A 12,366-nucleotide genomic window follows, 5' to 3' on the forward strand; every position below is an offset into this window, starting at 1 on the left:
ATAGGAGCTTTAATACATTGCTGTAGTTTCATAGTATGATTTTCTTGTATATACTTTTTAGGAAAAAATTATCATAGCAATTAATTTTTCCTAAATAATGTGAGCATTAGCGTAAAAAAATTTTACAATATTGAAACAAATTAGTTGCAGATAAATTATGGAGTGATTATTTTTTAGAAACATTTTCCATAATTCCAGTATTGTATTTAAATTCAACTTATAGTCAACTTTTCAGAGATGTATTTTGTGTAAAGTGAGATTCCCTTGCATCCCAGTGACGTTTTGTTTCTTCTTTATTTGACACAAAAAACTAGGAACCACCAGCAAATCAAAAATTTTTTAAAGATTTTATGCATTTATTAGAGAGAGAGAGAGAGTGCATAAGCCAGGGGGAGAAGCAGACTCCATGCTAAGCACAGAGCCCGACTCAGGGCTCAGTCACAGGACCCCAGATTATTACTTGAGATGAAGGCAGATGCCTAACCAACTGAGCCACCCAGGTACCCTAGCAAATCAAATTTTAATTCCAAATTGCTTTAGTTTGATTTGATTAACATTGCACTTGACCCTTTAAGAGCACTCACGGGCCTGTCACTCAAATCCTAATGCGAAGCTTAGATGACTACTCTTCAGAAGAACAAATGTGTAAGAAAAATCTGGCTTAATATGACTTTCACAGTTCTCACTGGAAATCAGATGCCCAGCAAAAATTAACCAGATCTATCTAACTTAAGAAATACAGAAGTTAAATTTATTAGAATCCAGAATATCTAGTTTGAAATATTTACAATTTGAGGGGGAAACTTAACTGACCGTTTTATAGGAATGGAAAGTAATATATAGTAATCCTACTTATCTTCTGGAGTTCCTCCTTATTGATACCTTATAACATCAGAATAGAAAGTATCCTAGCCATGAAACTGCTACATCTCTGCTCCAGGATCACTCTTCTCTAAGATACTGGATGTCTTTATTAGCCCAAAAATTTGATGAAGATATTTAGTCATTAAGCACAAGTATTTAATTTGTGTGGCTAATTTTAACTGAACAATTAAAAGTAAGATTACCCACAAAGGGGTATTTCTTCACTGTTTCTAATCTATGCCCATGTTGTGTCAGAGTAAAATGTAATTCCATATTTTAATATTATTTTACATTTCAAAATAAATTATCCTTGATATAAAACCAAATAGAAGAAAGATAATTTTAGAAGAAAAAACTTTGTTTTGATTTCAAAAGATACATATTGTTATCTCCGTTGGTGTAATGGGAAGGTTGAGTGCCATTATTTGCCCCAAAGCAGCTTCTCTATCCTAAAGTGGAGGGTAAATATCAACAACAGCAACAACAGGCTCCTGTGAACTCCAATTTGTATCTTTAAACTGTACACACCTCCCACCACCACCAGACTTGGTAGTCAATACTTCTCTGGCAGATGACTGATGGAGAATCTATTCTCAATCCCTCCATCCCCCACTACACATACACACACACACACAAACACACACACACACAGATGACTAATGAATAAAAATAAAACAAGTATTTTCAGACAGTGTAATGGTCTATTTATAGTATATAAATTCCTCATCCTCAGTTTTTGAAATATGACTTTTCTCCCCCTACCTGAATCACATTTCTGTAAAGACCTTTAAAAATTCCTCAGTTTGGGATACCTGGGTGGTTCAATGTTTGAGTGTCTGCCTTTAGCTCAGGTCATGATCCCAGGGTCCTGGGATCGAGTCCCACATTGGGCTCACTCCATGGAGCCTGCTTCTCCTTCTGCCTATGTCTCTGCCTTTCTCTGTGTGTCTCTCATGAATGAATATAATAAAATCTTAAAAAAAAAAAAAGAAAATTCTTCAGTTCACCCTGATTTAGGATAGGAAGTCTGATACCTGAACATCTCCAAAAATACGGTATCTGTCCTTTTAAGTAAAACTTTAGGCTGTCTCTGATGTATTTATATATGTTTTAAAGTTACAAATGACCACACTTATTTGAACTTGTGTCTTGGACCAGAATTTGATAAGCCTTTTTTTGAATTTTTGTTATTGAAGTATAGTTGACATATAATGTTACATTGCTGTTAGGTGTACAACATAGTGATTCTACAATTCTATACATTATTCAGTTCTCCCGGTGATAAGTATAATTGATGAGACTTTTTTTTTTTAATTTTTATTTATTTATGATAGTCGCAGAGAGAACGAGAGAGAGGCAGAGACACAGGCAGAGGGAGAAGCAGGCTCCATGCACCGGGAGCCCGACGTGGGATTCGATCCCGGGTCTCCAGGATCGCGCCCTGGGCCAAAGGCAGGCGCCACCCAGGGATCCCTGATGAGACTTTTTTTTAAAAAGATTTTATTTACTTATTGATGAGAGACAGAAAGAGAGAGAGAGAGAGAGAGGCAGAGACACAGGCAGAGGGAGAAGCAGGCTCCATGCACCGAGAGCCCGACGTGGGATTCGATCCCGGGTCTCCAGGATTGCGCCCTGGGCCAAAGGCAGGCGCCAAACCACTGCGCCACCCAGGGATCCCTGATGAGACTTTTTTTTAAAAAGATTTTATTTACTTATTGATGAGAGACAGAAAGAGAGAGAGAGAGAGAGAGAGAAAGGCGGAGACACAGGCAGAGGGAGAAACAGGCTCCATGCAGGGAGCCCGACATGGGTCTTGATCCCTGGTCCCCAGGACCAGGCCCTAGACTGAAGGTGGCGCCAAACTACTGAGCCACCCAGGCTGCCCTTGATGAGACTTTTTGATCAATTTCCCAAAATGGCTTTAGATCAAGATTTTAGAGTCACGTGAAGCTTTAGAAATTTTTCAGATATATTCCTAGAAAAATGACAGACTAGAGTATTAAGGTTTATTCTTAAAGTACTTTTCCACAGAAATAGGATTTCCATAGATCCTGAATTTGATTGAAATTTAACATTTTATTTTTTTAAAAGATTTTATTTTTAAGTAATCTCTATACCCAACGTGGGGCTTGATCTTACAACCCCATGATCAAGAGTTCCATGATCAAGAGTTGCATGCTCTTGAGCTAGCCAGGCACTTAGAAACTTAGTATTTTAAAATGTTTAAAAAATAAAGATAAAAATAAAAAATAAAATGTTTAAATATTTTATTTATTTATTTATTTATTGAGGGAGGGAGGGAGGGGGGAGGGAGGGGCAGAGGGAGAAGGAGAGAGAATCTTAAGTTCAATGAGAGAATCTTTTTTTTTTTTTTAAGATTTTTATTTTATTCATGAGAGACACACAGAGGGAGGGAGAGACACAGGCAGAGGGAGAAGCAGGCTCTCTGCATGGGGCCAGATGTGGGACTTGATCCCCAGACCCTGGGATCACACCCTGAGTCAGTCAGTTGCTCAACTGCTGGGCCACCCAGGCATCCCTCAGTGACAGAATCTTAAGCTCGACCTCATGACCCTGAAATCATGACCTGAAGTGAAATCAAGAGTTAAATGCTTAACCAACTCAGCTACCCAGGCACCCCTTAACTATTTTAAAACCGCGTTTAAAGCAGCACACATGTAAATGTGTTAAATGCCAAATTAATCAAATGTAGTTGAAATATTTCTTGAGTGGCCACAGATTCAACAGAAAGTAAAAGTCTCAGGTAAAGCAACTGAAAATGTATTCTGAAACAAAGAACAGATTTGGAGAGAGAGATTGGGGGCGGTGAGGATGGATGGAAAGAAAGGTAGAGTGGGGGGATCCCTGGGTGGCTCAGTGGTTTAGCGCCTGCCTTTGGCCTAGGGTGCGATCCTGGAGTCCCGGGATCGAGTCCCACATCGGGCTCCCTGCATGGAGCCTGCTTTTCCCTTCTCCCTTTGCCTTTGTCTCTGCCTCTCTCTCTCTCTCTCTCTCTCTCTCTCTCTATGTCTATCATGAATAAATAAATAAATCTTAAAAAAAAGAAAAGAAAGAAGGAAAGAAGAAAGAGAAAGAAAAACAAAGAAAGAAAGAAAGAAAGAAAGAAAGAAAGAAAGAAAGAAAAAGAAAGAAAAGAAAAGGAAAGGAAAAGAAAAGAGAAAAAAGAAAGAAAAGAAAAAAAAGAAAAGAAAAGAAAAGAAAAGAAAAGAAAAGAAAAGAAAAGAAAAGAAGAAAAGAAAGGCAGAGTGGGTGACAGGTATCCCGAAGCCAATTGTCTTAAAACTAAAGTAGCAGGAATCTGTTGGGCAGAGTATCTCACCTACACTGGGGCGGAGGATGAGGAAGGAAAAGGAGAGCTCTGTTGAGTGTTGGACATTTCCTTTATCTCATTTCATCCTCACAGTAAGTTTGTGAGGCAGTTGTCATTATTCTCAGTTAACAGATGAGAAAACTGAATCACTGAAGAATTCCAGTAAATCTGAAGCAAAGAAACAAACTGTTTTAGTTTATAAAGAAAGAATATATATTACAAACTCTGAGGGAAATGCTCTAACTTGGGTGAAAATCTGCTACCGGACAGTATTTCCTCTCATTTAAGGGTGAAGACATTCAGAAACAGCTAGATAATTTAGAGGCCTATAGAATGAATCAATGTGATGTGACAAGTAGAATCTTGCAGTTGCTATTTCCATGTTTCCGGTGTTTAGTCCATACTGATTAGATGCTGTCAACTTATCCACTTTGTTTTTTTGTTTTTTTTTAACTTATCCACTTTGAAAACAGTACTTGTTTTATTTATTTATTTATTTATTTTTAAACAGTACTTGTTTTAAAGAAGTATGGCATTTAGAAATGTCACCTCATGCAACTGAGATCACGATCTGAGCTGAAACCGAAATTTGGAGGCTTAACTGCACCACCTTGGCACCTCAAAGATTTTCATCATCGCCAAAAAAAAAAACCCATCCCCATTTTCCCCTAAATCTCTCTCGACCCTAATCGACCACTAATATACTTTCTATCTATGTAGTTTTGTCTTTTCTGGACATTTCAGGTTAATGGAATCATACAATAGGTAGTAATTTGCATCTGGCTTCTTTTACTTGGTGTTTTCAAGTCTCATCCTTTTCATAGCATGTAGAAATATTTTGTTCCCTTTTATCCCTGGGTAGTTTTCCATTGTATGTAGATATAGCATATTTTGTTTATCCATTCATCAGCTGATGGACATTTGGGTTGTTTCCATTTTTTGGCTATTACGAATAATGCTGCTATGAACATTCATGTACAAGTCTTTTTTGGACATGGTTTCATTTCTCTTGAGCTTATACTTAAAAGTAGAATGGGGGGATAATATGGTAAATTTATGTAAATTTTTAAGAAATTGCCAAATTGTTTTCCAGAATGTCAGAACAGTTACTTTCCTACCAACATTGCATGGGGGTTCCAGTGTCTCCACATCCTGGTCAGCACTTGTTATTTTCTCCCTTAAAAAAAAAAAAAAAAGAAAAGAAAAAGGTTTATTTCTTTATTTGAGAGAGAGAAAGGTAGAGCTGAGCAGGAGGGGCAGAGGGAGAGAGAGAGAGAGAGAGAACCCTTAGCAGAATATATGGCCAGCACAGAGCCAGATGTTGGGCTTGATTCCACTACCTTGAGATCATGATTCTTAACTGACTGAGCCACCCAGGCGCCCCTATTTTCTCCCTTTTTGATTTTAGCCACTCAAGTGGGTGTGAAGTGGTATCTTGTGGTTTTCTCTTGAATTTTTCTAAGGATTAATGATGTTGGACATTTTTTCATGTGCTTAGTAGGAATTCATATATTCTCTTTGTTCACATGTACTTTCAAATCCATTGTCCATGTTTTAAATTGTGTTGTTGTCTTCCTATGAAGTAGTCTTTCATATATTCTAGATACAAGTCCTTTATCAGATGTATGATTTGCAAATAATTTCTCCCTGTCTGTGACTTTTCATTTTCTTCATGATGTCTTTTGAAGTATGGGTTTTCTAGTCTGATAAAATCCAGTTTATCAGTTTTTTTCTGTTGCAGATTGTGCTTTTGGTTTTAAATCTGTTTCTTCTAAAAGTTTTATAGATTTAGGACACATGGCTGGCTCATTTGGTAGAGCATTTGACCTCTTGATCTCAGGGTCCTAAGTTCAGACCCCACACTGAGCATGGAGCCTCCTTAAAAAAACTTTTTAAAAAGATTTTATTCATTTATTCCTGAGAGACACAGAGGGGGGTGGGGCAGAAACACAGGCAGAGGGAGAAGTAGGCTTCATGCAGGGAGCCCGATGCAGGACACGATCCCGGGACTCCAGGATCACGCCCTGGGCAGAAGGCAGACACCCAATTGCTGAGCCACCCAGGCGTTCCAAAATAAATTGTTTTTTTATAAAATTAAAAGTTTTATGGGTTTACCCCTTTTATTTAGGTCTGTGATCTATTTTGAGTTAATTTCTCTGTATGGTATAACATAAAGGTCTAAATGCATTATTGTAATTTCTTGAGGTTAAATGAAATATTCTAGTCAGCTTCTAGTAAATTCTTAACAAAAGAATGGCTCTCTGCTTCCTGAAAATATCATTGTATTCCAATACATGTACAACTTTGAGAGAGACCAGCTGGAGCCATGAGGGATGGGGCTGCCCCCCAGCCAGCCGAATCACCTGAACGAACCTGAGGATCTGTGAGATGACATTTCAGGACAGCTTGCCCTCGCATCCAGCGTTCTGTGGATTAAGACCCATGACCAAATGAAAGAAATTATCCATAACATCTGTGTTTCTATTTACTCTGTTCCCTTGCTGTCTTGTACCTAGTAAGCACTCAGCTCATGTTATTTGGTCTGACTTGATATCGAGAAAGGTGAACTTTGTGACCTTGTAGGTGTGTATTTTAATAGGTCTTTTAATACTCTGCCTCTCCATGTATGAGTCCTGCTCCAGACCTACTGAATCAGAGTCTATATTTTAACAAGCTCCCCAAGGGATTTGTGTGCTCATTAAGTTTGATAAGCACTGGTCTAGAGCAGAGCAAACTAACAGCCTACAGACTAAATCCAGTTGCTGACTTCTTTTATAAATAAAGTTTTCTTGGAACACAGCTACACCCATTTCTTTACATATTATTTATATAATTACATATATTTATATAATATGAGCTGCTTTCATTCTGCAGGGGCAGAGAGACTAGTTGAGAAAGAGACCATATGGGCCTCAGAACCTAAAATACTACCTGGCTTTTATAGAAAAAGCTTTTCTGAACCCTGAGCTAGGGAGAAAGAGGGAAAGTTCCCAAATGGTGATGTACCACACATTTGGAAGGATTACTGGGAGTTCAGAGGTTATCCAGGTCAGTACAGAGCCTGACCGTAGGGCATAGTAAGCCATTTGTAGAATGTATACACTGATACACACACCTGCCCCCCTCATCTATTAAAATTAGTATGCTTCTTAGCTAAAAGAGAATAAGAAAGCCTAAAGTGTAATTGTTGGGAATGTTAATAAAAATGAACCTCTTAACTAAACATCTATAATATACTAATAAAAATTTACGTTTTTTTTTTAAATTTACGTATTTAAGCACTATAACCAAATATAATAATATAACCAATACAACATAGACTTATACACTCAGACACGCCAACAAACAAACCCTCTTCACTTTAATACAAATGTTTACAGCTCTCTCCTTTTTTATTTTAAAGCTTTTTCCTTATCTAAGTAATCTCTACCCCCAATGTGGGGCTTGAACTCATGACCCAGAAATCAAGAGTCATGTTATGTTCTCTTCCAACTGAGCCAACAAGGTGCCCCTCTCTCATTTTTTAAAAATAAACTTTTTATTTGGAATAATTTTAGATTTATAAAAGAGTTGCAAAGACAGTATGGAGAATTTCTAAATATCTTCACCCATCTCCCCTAATGTGGTCATTTCATATTACCGTGGTACATTTATCAAGTCTAAAAAACCAGTATGGGTAGCATTATTATTAACTAAACTCAGACTACTCTCACGTTCCACCATGTTTTTTAAGTTTCTTTATTTATTTTTAAGTAATCTCTATACCCAAAGTGGGGCTCAAACTTACAACCCCAAGATCAAGAGTCACATTCTCTTGCAAATGAGCCAGCCAGAGACAGGCACCCCTCACCAATTTTTTTATTAATGTCCTTTCTCTGTTCAAGATCCCCTCCTGAATACCGCAATGCATGTAGCCACCATTATCTTCTTAATCTCCTCTGATGTCTGACAGCTTCTCACACTTTCTTGCATTTCATGAGCTTGACAGTTTTAGGAAATACAGGTAAGATATCTTTCAGAATGCCCCTTAATTTGTTTTTGTCTACTGTATTTTCACATGATTAGAATGGGGCTGTGGGTTTGGGGGAGAATACCACAGAGATGAAGTACTTTTCTCATCACTTCCTATCACAGGGACATGAGTCATGACTAATGATGTTAGCCTTCCTTCCTTGGTAGGCTGGTGTGTGCCAGGTTTCTCTACTGTGGGGTTCGGTTTCCACATGCTGTCCTTTGGGAATGAGTCAGTCCAGCTCACCCTCCAATGAATGGGTGGGAGAATTTAAGCTCCACCTCCTGGAGGAGAGCCTATCAACATATATGCAGGTTTCTCCTGCTCTTTGAAAGCCTTTGGCTTTTATGAAAGACCTCCATTAGTACCCATTTTCATACGTGAAAGAAATCTGAAGAGGATTTTCACTTTTATGAGAAAAGGCAAAAAGCAAAAATAGCATTGAAATTTGTTTTGCAGTGAGCAGTCACAGAGGCAGCGCGCACCCCCAGCAGCCAGGGGGCCCCGCCAGGCTCCTTCCCCGGGAACTAAGCGCGGCTTAGCCGCCAGAGCTTTGAAGTGTGTTCCTGAGCATCTGTGCTTTCTCCCAATTTACTTTGTACATCCCTTAGCAAGATGTGTCCTGAGGCATCAGAAAAGCCTAAGAGGGATTATTTTTTGACTCTGAGAATGCTCAAAAAATTTCCCATATAAATTAATAATAATTGCTTCTTCCCTATACTGCTATTTCGGCTTAGTAAAAGTTTCCCAGGAACATTCTACTTTCAGATAGCAGGGACAAACCTGTATGTGGCATTCTTCTGTCCTGTTTATTATTCAATCATGTACTTATATCACTATGTACTAATGTATACTTGTTTTATACTTTGGATAATGATCTGATGCTATGTTATTTGTTGTCCAAATTGTTTCTTCAGCTTTGGCTACTGGGAGCTCTCCCAGATTGTCTGGTCTTTCTCTCTCTTTTTTTTTAAAGAGGATTTATGGAGATATAATTCACATACCATATAATTCACCTATTTAAAGTATACAGTTTGGGGCACCTGAGTGACTCGGTTGGTTAAGCATCTGCCTTCGGCTCAGATCATGGTCCCAGGGTCCTGGGATCAAGCCCTGCACTGGGCTCCCTGCTCAGTGGGGAACCTGCTTATCCCTCTCCCTCTGCTACTCCCCCTGCTTCTGCTCTCTGTCAAATAAATAAATAAAATCTTAAAAAATAAAAATAAAATAAAGTGTACAATTTAGGGGCACCTGGGTGGCTCAGTCAGTTAAATAAATGTCTGCCTTTGACCCAGATCATTATTCTGGCTTGTGTACTCTCTCTTTCCCTCTCTCTCTCTTAAATAGATACATAAAATCTTTAAAAAAAAAAAAAAAAAGGAGTATACAATTCAATGGCTTTATTTGTTCAGCCATCATCACAACCCTATACCTCTTAGACCTCCGATTCCAAACCTCCATCCCCTCCAACCTTTGTCTATGTCTCTGCCTCTCTCTGTGTGTCTCTCATGAATAAATAAAATCTTAAAAAAAAAATGATTTCCCCATTTTTGTTTGTTTGTTTGTTTGTTTTTTGATTTCCCCATTTTGGACGTTTCATATAAATGGAATCATGTAATATATTGTCCTTGTGACTGGCTTCTTTCAGTTAGCATGTTTTCAAGGTTCGTCTTTCCAATCTCTTCTTGTTTATTTGTTTTATTTCTTGTTTTTATATGATTTTTTTTAAAGAATTTATTTATTCATGAGAGACACGAGAGAGGCAAAGACAGAGGCAGAGAGAGAAGCAGGCTCCCTGCAAGGAGCCAGTTGTGGGACTCGGTCCCAGGACCCTGGGATTACGACCTGAGCCAAAGGCAGAGGCTCAACCGCTGAGCCACCCAGGAGTCCCTTAAATGATTTCTGTCAAGTCTCTAGAATCTTTATTCAGATCTTGCTTCTACATAATTGTAATCCATGTTGGTATAGAATTTGGTGTCCTGATTTTGTGACATTGTTGTATCTACATTTTCCCATTTTTCTACATAGTCTGCATATTTATTTTAACGGTTAAAAAATATCAAGGTGGTGTTCATTTAACACTCAGTTCTCAGTTTGTGATATCTGAGTTTAATTTTTCATTGTTTATAAATAATGTTACTATCCATATTTTCATGCATGTGGATTTTAAATTATACCGTAGGATAGAATCCCAGGACAGAAATGCTTGAGTTAAATGGTAGAATCATTTTCATGAATTTTTTTGGTTAAATTCTATCAAGTTACACTGTAGAAAATTTGTAACAATTTAAGGGACCACTAACAATGTATACATGTACCTGTTTCTTTATAATCTTAGCAGCATTCCTTTCTAGTTTAATACACAATAAGAGAGGAAATTAAAGAAGTCAGTGTGTAAAATGTTTTACAAGAATTACATCCTTTACCTCATTTAATCTTCCACTACCACTCTGCAAGGTAGTTGCTACTCCCAGTTAACAGAGAAAGGGCTGGGTGCCAAAGGCTTCCGGAGTTACAGCCAGGGGGCAAATACCAAAGGTCAGGTCCTGGAAGAATACAGAAATCCAATCCAGGTCTTTAAGAACTAAGGCCAGAGAAAGAATGGGAGCCAAAGCCTTGGATCAAGGGGACAAAGACCGGGAAAGCCTGAACTAGGCTGGGTAAACAGGAGATATACCTGATGAATTCTTTTTTTTTTTTTAATATTTTATTTATTTATTCATGAGAGACACACAGAGAAAAAGGCAGAGACCCAAGTAGAGGGAGATGCAGGAGCCCAATGTGGGACTCAATCCCTGGACTCCAGGATCACGCCCTGGGCCAAAGGCAGGCGCTAAATTGCTGAGCCACCCAGGGAATCTCATACCTGATGAATTCTAAAACACTTCTCTTCTGTACTCTTTTATAGTATCCAGCCAGAACTTTGTGTGAGTGCACCTGGTTCATTCAAAGGTACCAGAAGAGAATAAACACTAGGCTTGCTTCTTGGCCTTTTAGAGTTCAATCACATTTATTTTATTTATTTATTTATTTATTTATTTATTTATTTATTTATTTATTTATTTATGATAGTCACAGAGAGAGAAATAGAGAGAGGCAGAGACACAGGCAGAGGGAGAAGCAGGCTCCATGCACAGGGAGCCCGATGTGGGATTCGATCCTGGGTCTCCAGGATTGCGCCCTGGGCCAAAGGCAGGCGCCAAACCGCTGTGCCACCCAGGGATCCCTCGATCACATTTAGCTTTAAAAAATAAAGTTGCTACACATGCATGCATATTTACATGTCAATGTATAGAAAGTCTAGAAGAATATGACTAAACTTAAAAACCTTGGTTTTATGTTTGAGAAGACTGACAGGCTTTGGGGCAGGAGTTAGGGTACCAAGGTACTTTATGTGTCTACTTTGTTTCAATACTGATTTGATTTTTTTTTTTTTAAGGAAAAATTATCACTTAAAAAAAGCGTTTATTATTTCATTCATTCAACAGACATTTATTGGATATTATCTTGTACTAGGCACTGTGCAAAGATCTGAAATAAGATTATGTACCATACCCATGAGTTCATGCTCTAATACAGTGTTTTTCAAAATTTGGGCCACAGTTCTTTAGTGACTTCTGAAATTAAAAATCAGTGGGTCAGATTGTGTTATAACCCAAAGTATAAAATAAGCTATCCTTAAGTCCCTACTGATATAAATAAGTGATTGAATAAATAAATAATGGGGCATAAGTAGACAGATCTGCACAGTAGAGTTCCAAATAATTTACATAGATACTTCTCCCTCAAGGAGATGGAACATAACTTCCCACCCTTTAAATGTGGGCTACGTATAATGACTTCCCTCCAAAGAGTACAGAGAAAGGAGGGGATAACTTTACAGTAGACAAACCTAGCTAAAACTGTCTCAGCCAGGTGACCAAATTCAATTTCAATAGTGATAAATCACATTGATAGTATGTGCCTTTCATGTGTTGTGGTGAAAATATGCTTCTACCTCTGTGGTCTTCTTCCCCAAACCCTATAACCTCAGTCTAATCATAACTAAAACATCACAGAAATCCCAATAGAGGGACGCTGGGGTGGCTCAGTGGTTGAGCAGCTGCATTTGGCTCAGGGTGTAATTCCAAGTCCCAGGATCCAGTCCTACATCAGGCTC

The 12,366-nt window shown here is 38.2% G+C and overlaps 1 protein-coding gene across 18 annotated transcripts in view; it reads left to right on the forward strand.

Annotated features, from left to right (window-relative positions):
• The window catches only part of AP4S1 (adaptor related protein complex 4 subunit sigma 1), an 82,432-nt gene that overhangs the window by 10,049 nt on the left and 60,017 nt on the right, over positions 1-12,366 (forward strand). For 4 of the 18 annotated variants that reach the window (XM_077908925.1, XM_077908924.1, XM_077908922.1 and 1 more), the window contains exon 2: positions 8,080-8,198. The exons of the other annotated variants lie outside the window; for them this stretch is intronic. The gene's annotated coding sequence lies outside the window, so the exon portion shown is untranslated. The remainder of the gene's footprint in view (positions 1-8,079; positions 8,199-12,366) is intronic. 18 annotated transcript variants of the gene reach the window in all.

This window comes from Canis aureus, chromosome 9 (assembly GCF_053574225.1).
Source record: "Canis aureus isolate CA01 chromosome 9, VMU_Caureus_v.1.0, whole genome shotgun sequence".
Taxonomy (NCBI): Eukaryota; Metazoa; Chordata; class Mammalia; order Carnivora; family Canidae; genus Canis; species Canis aureus.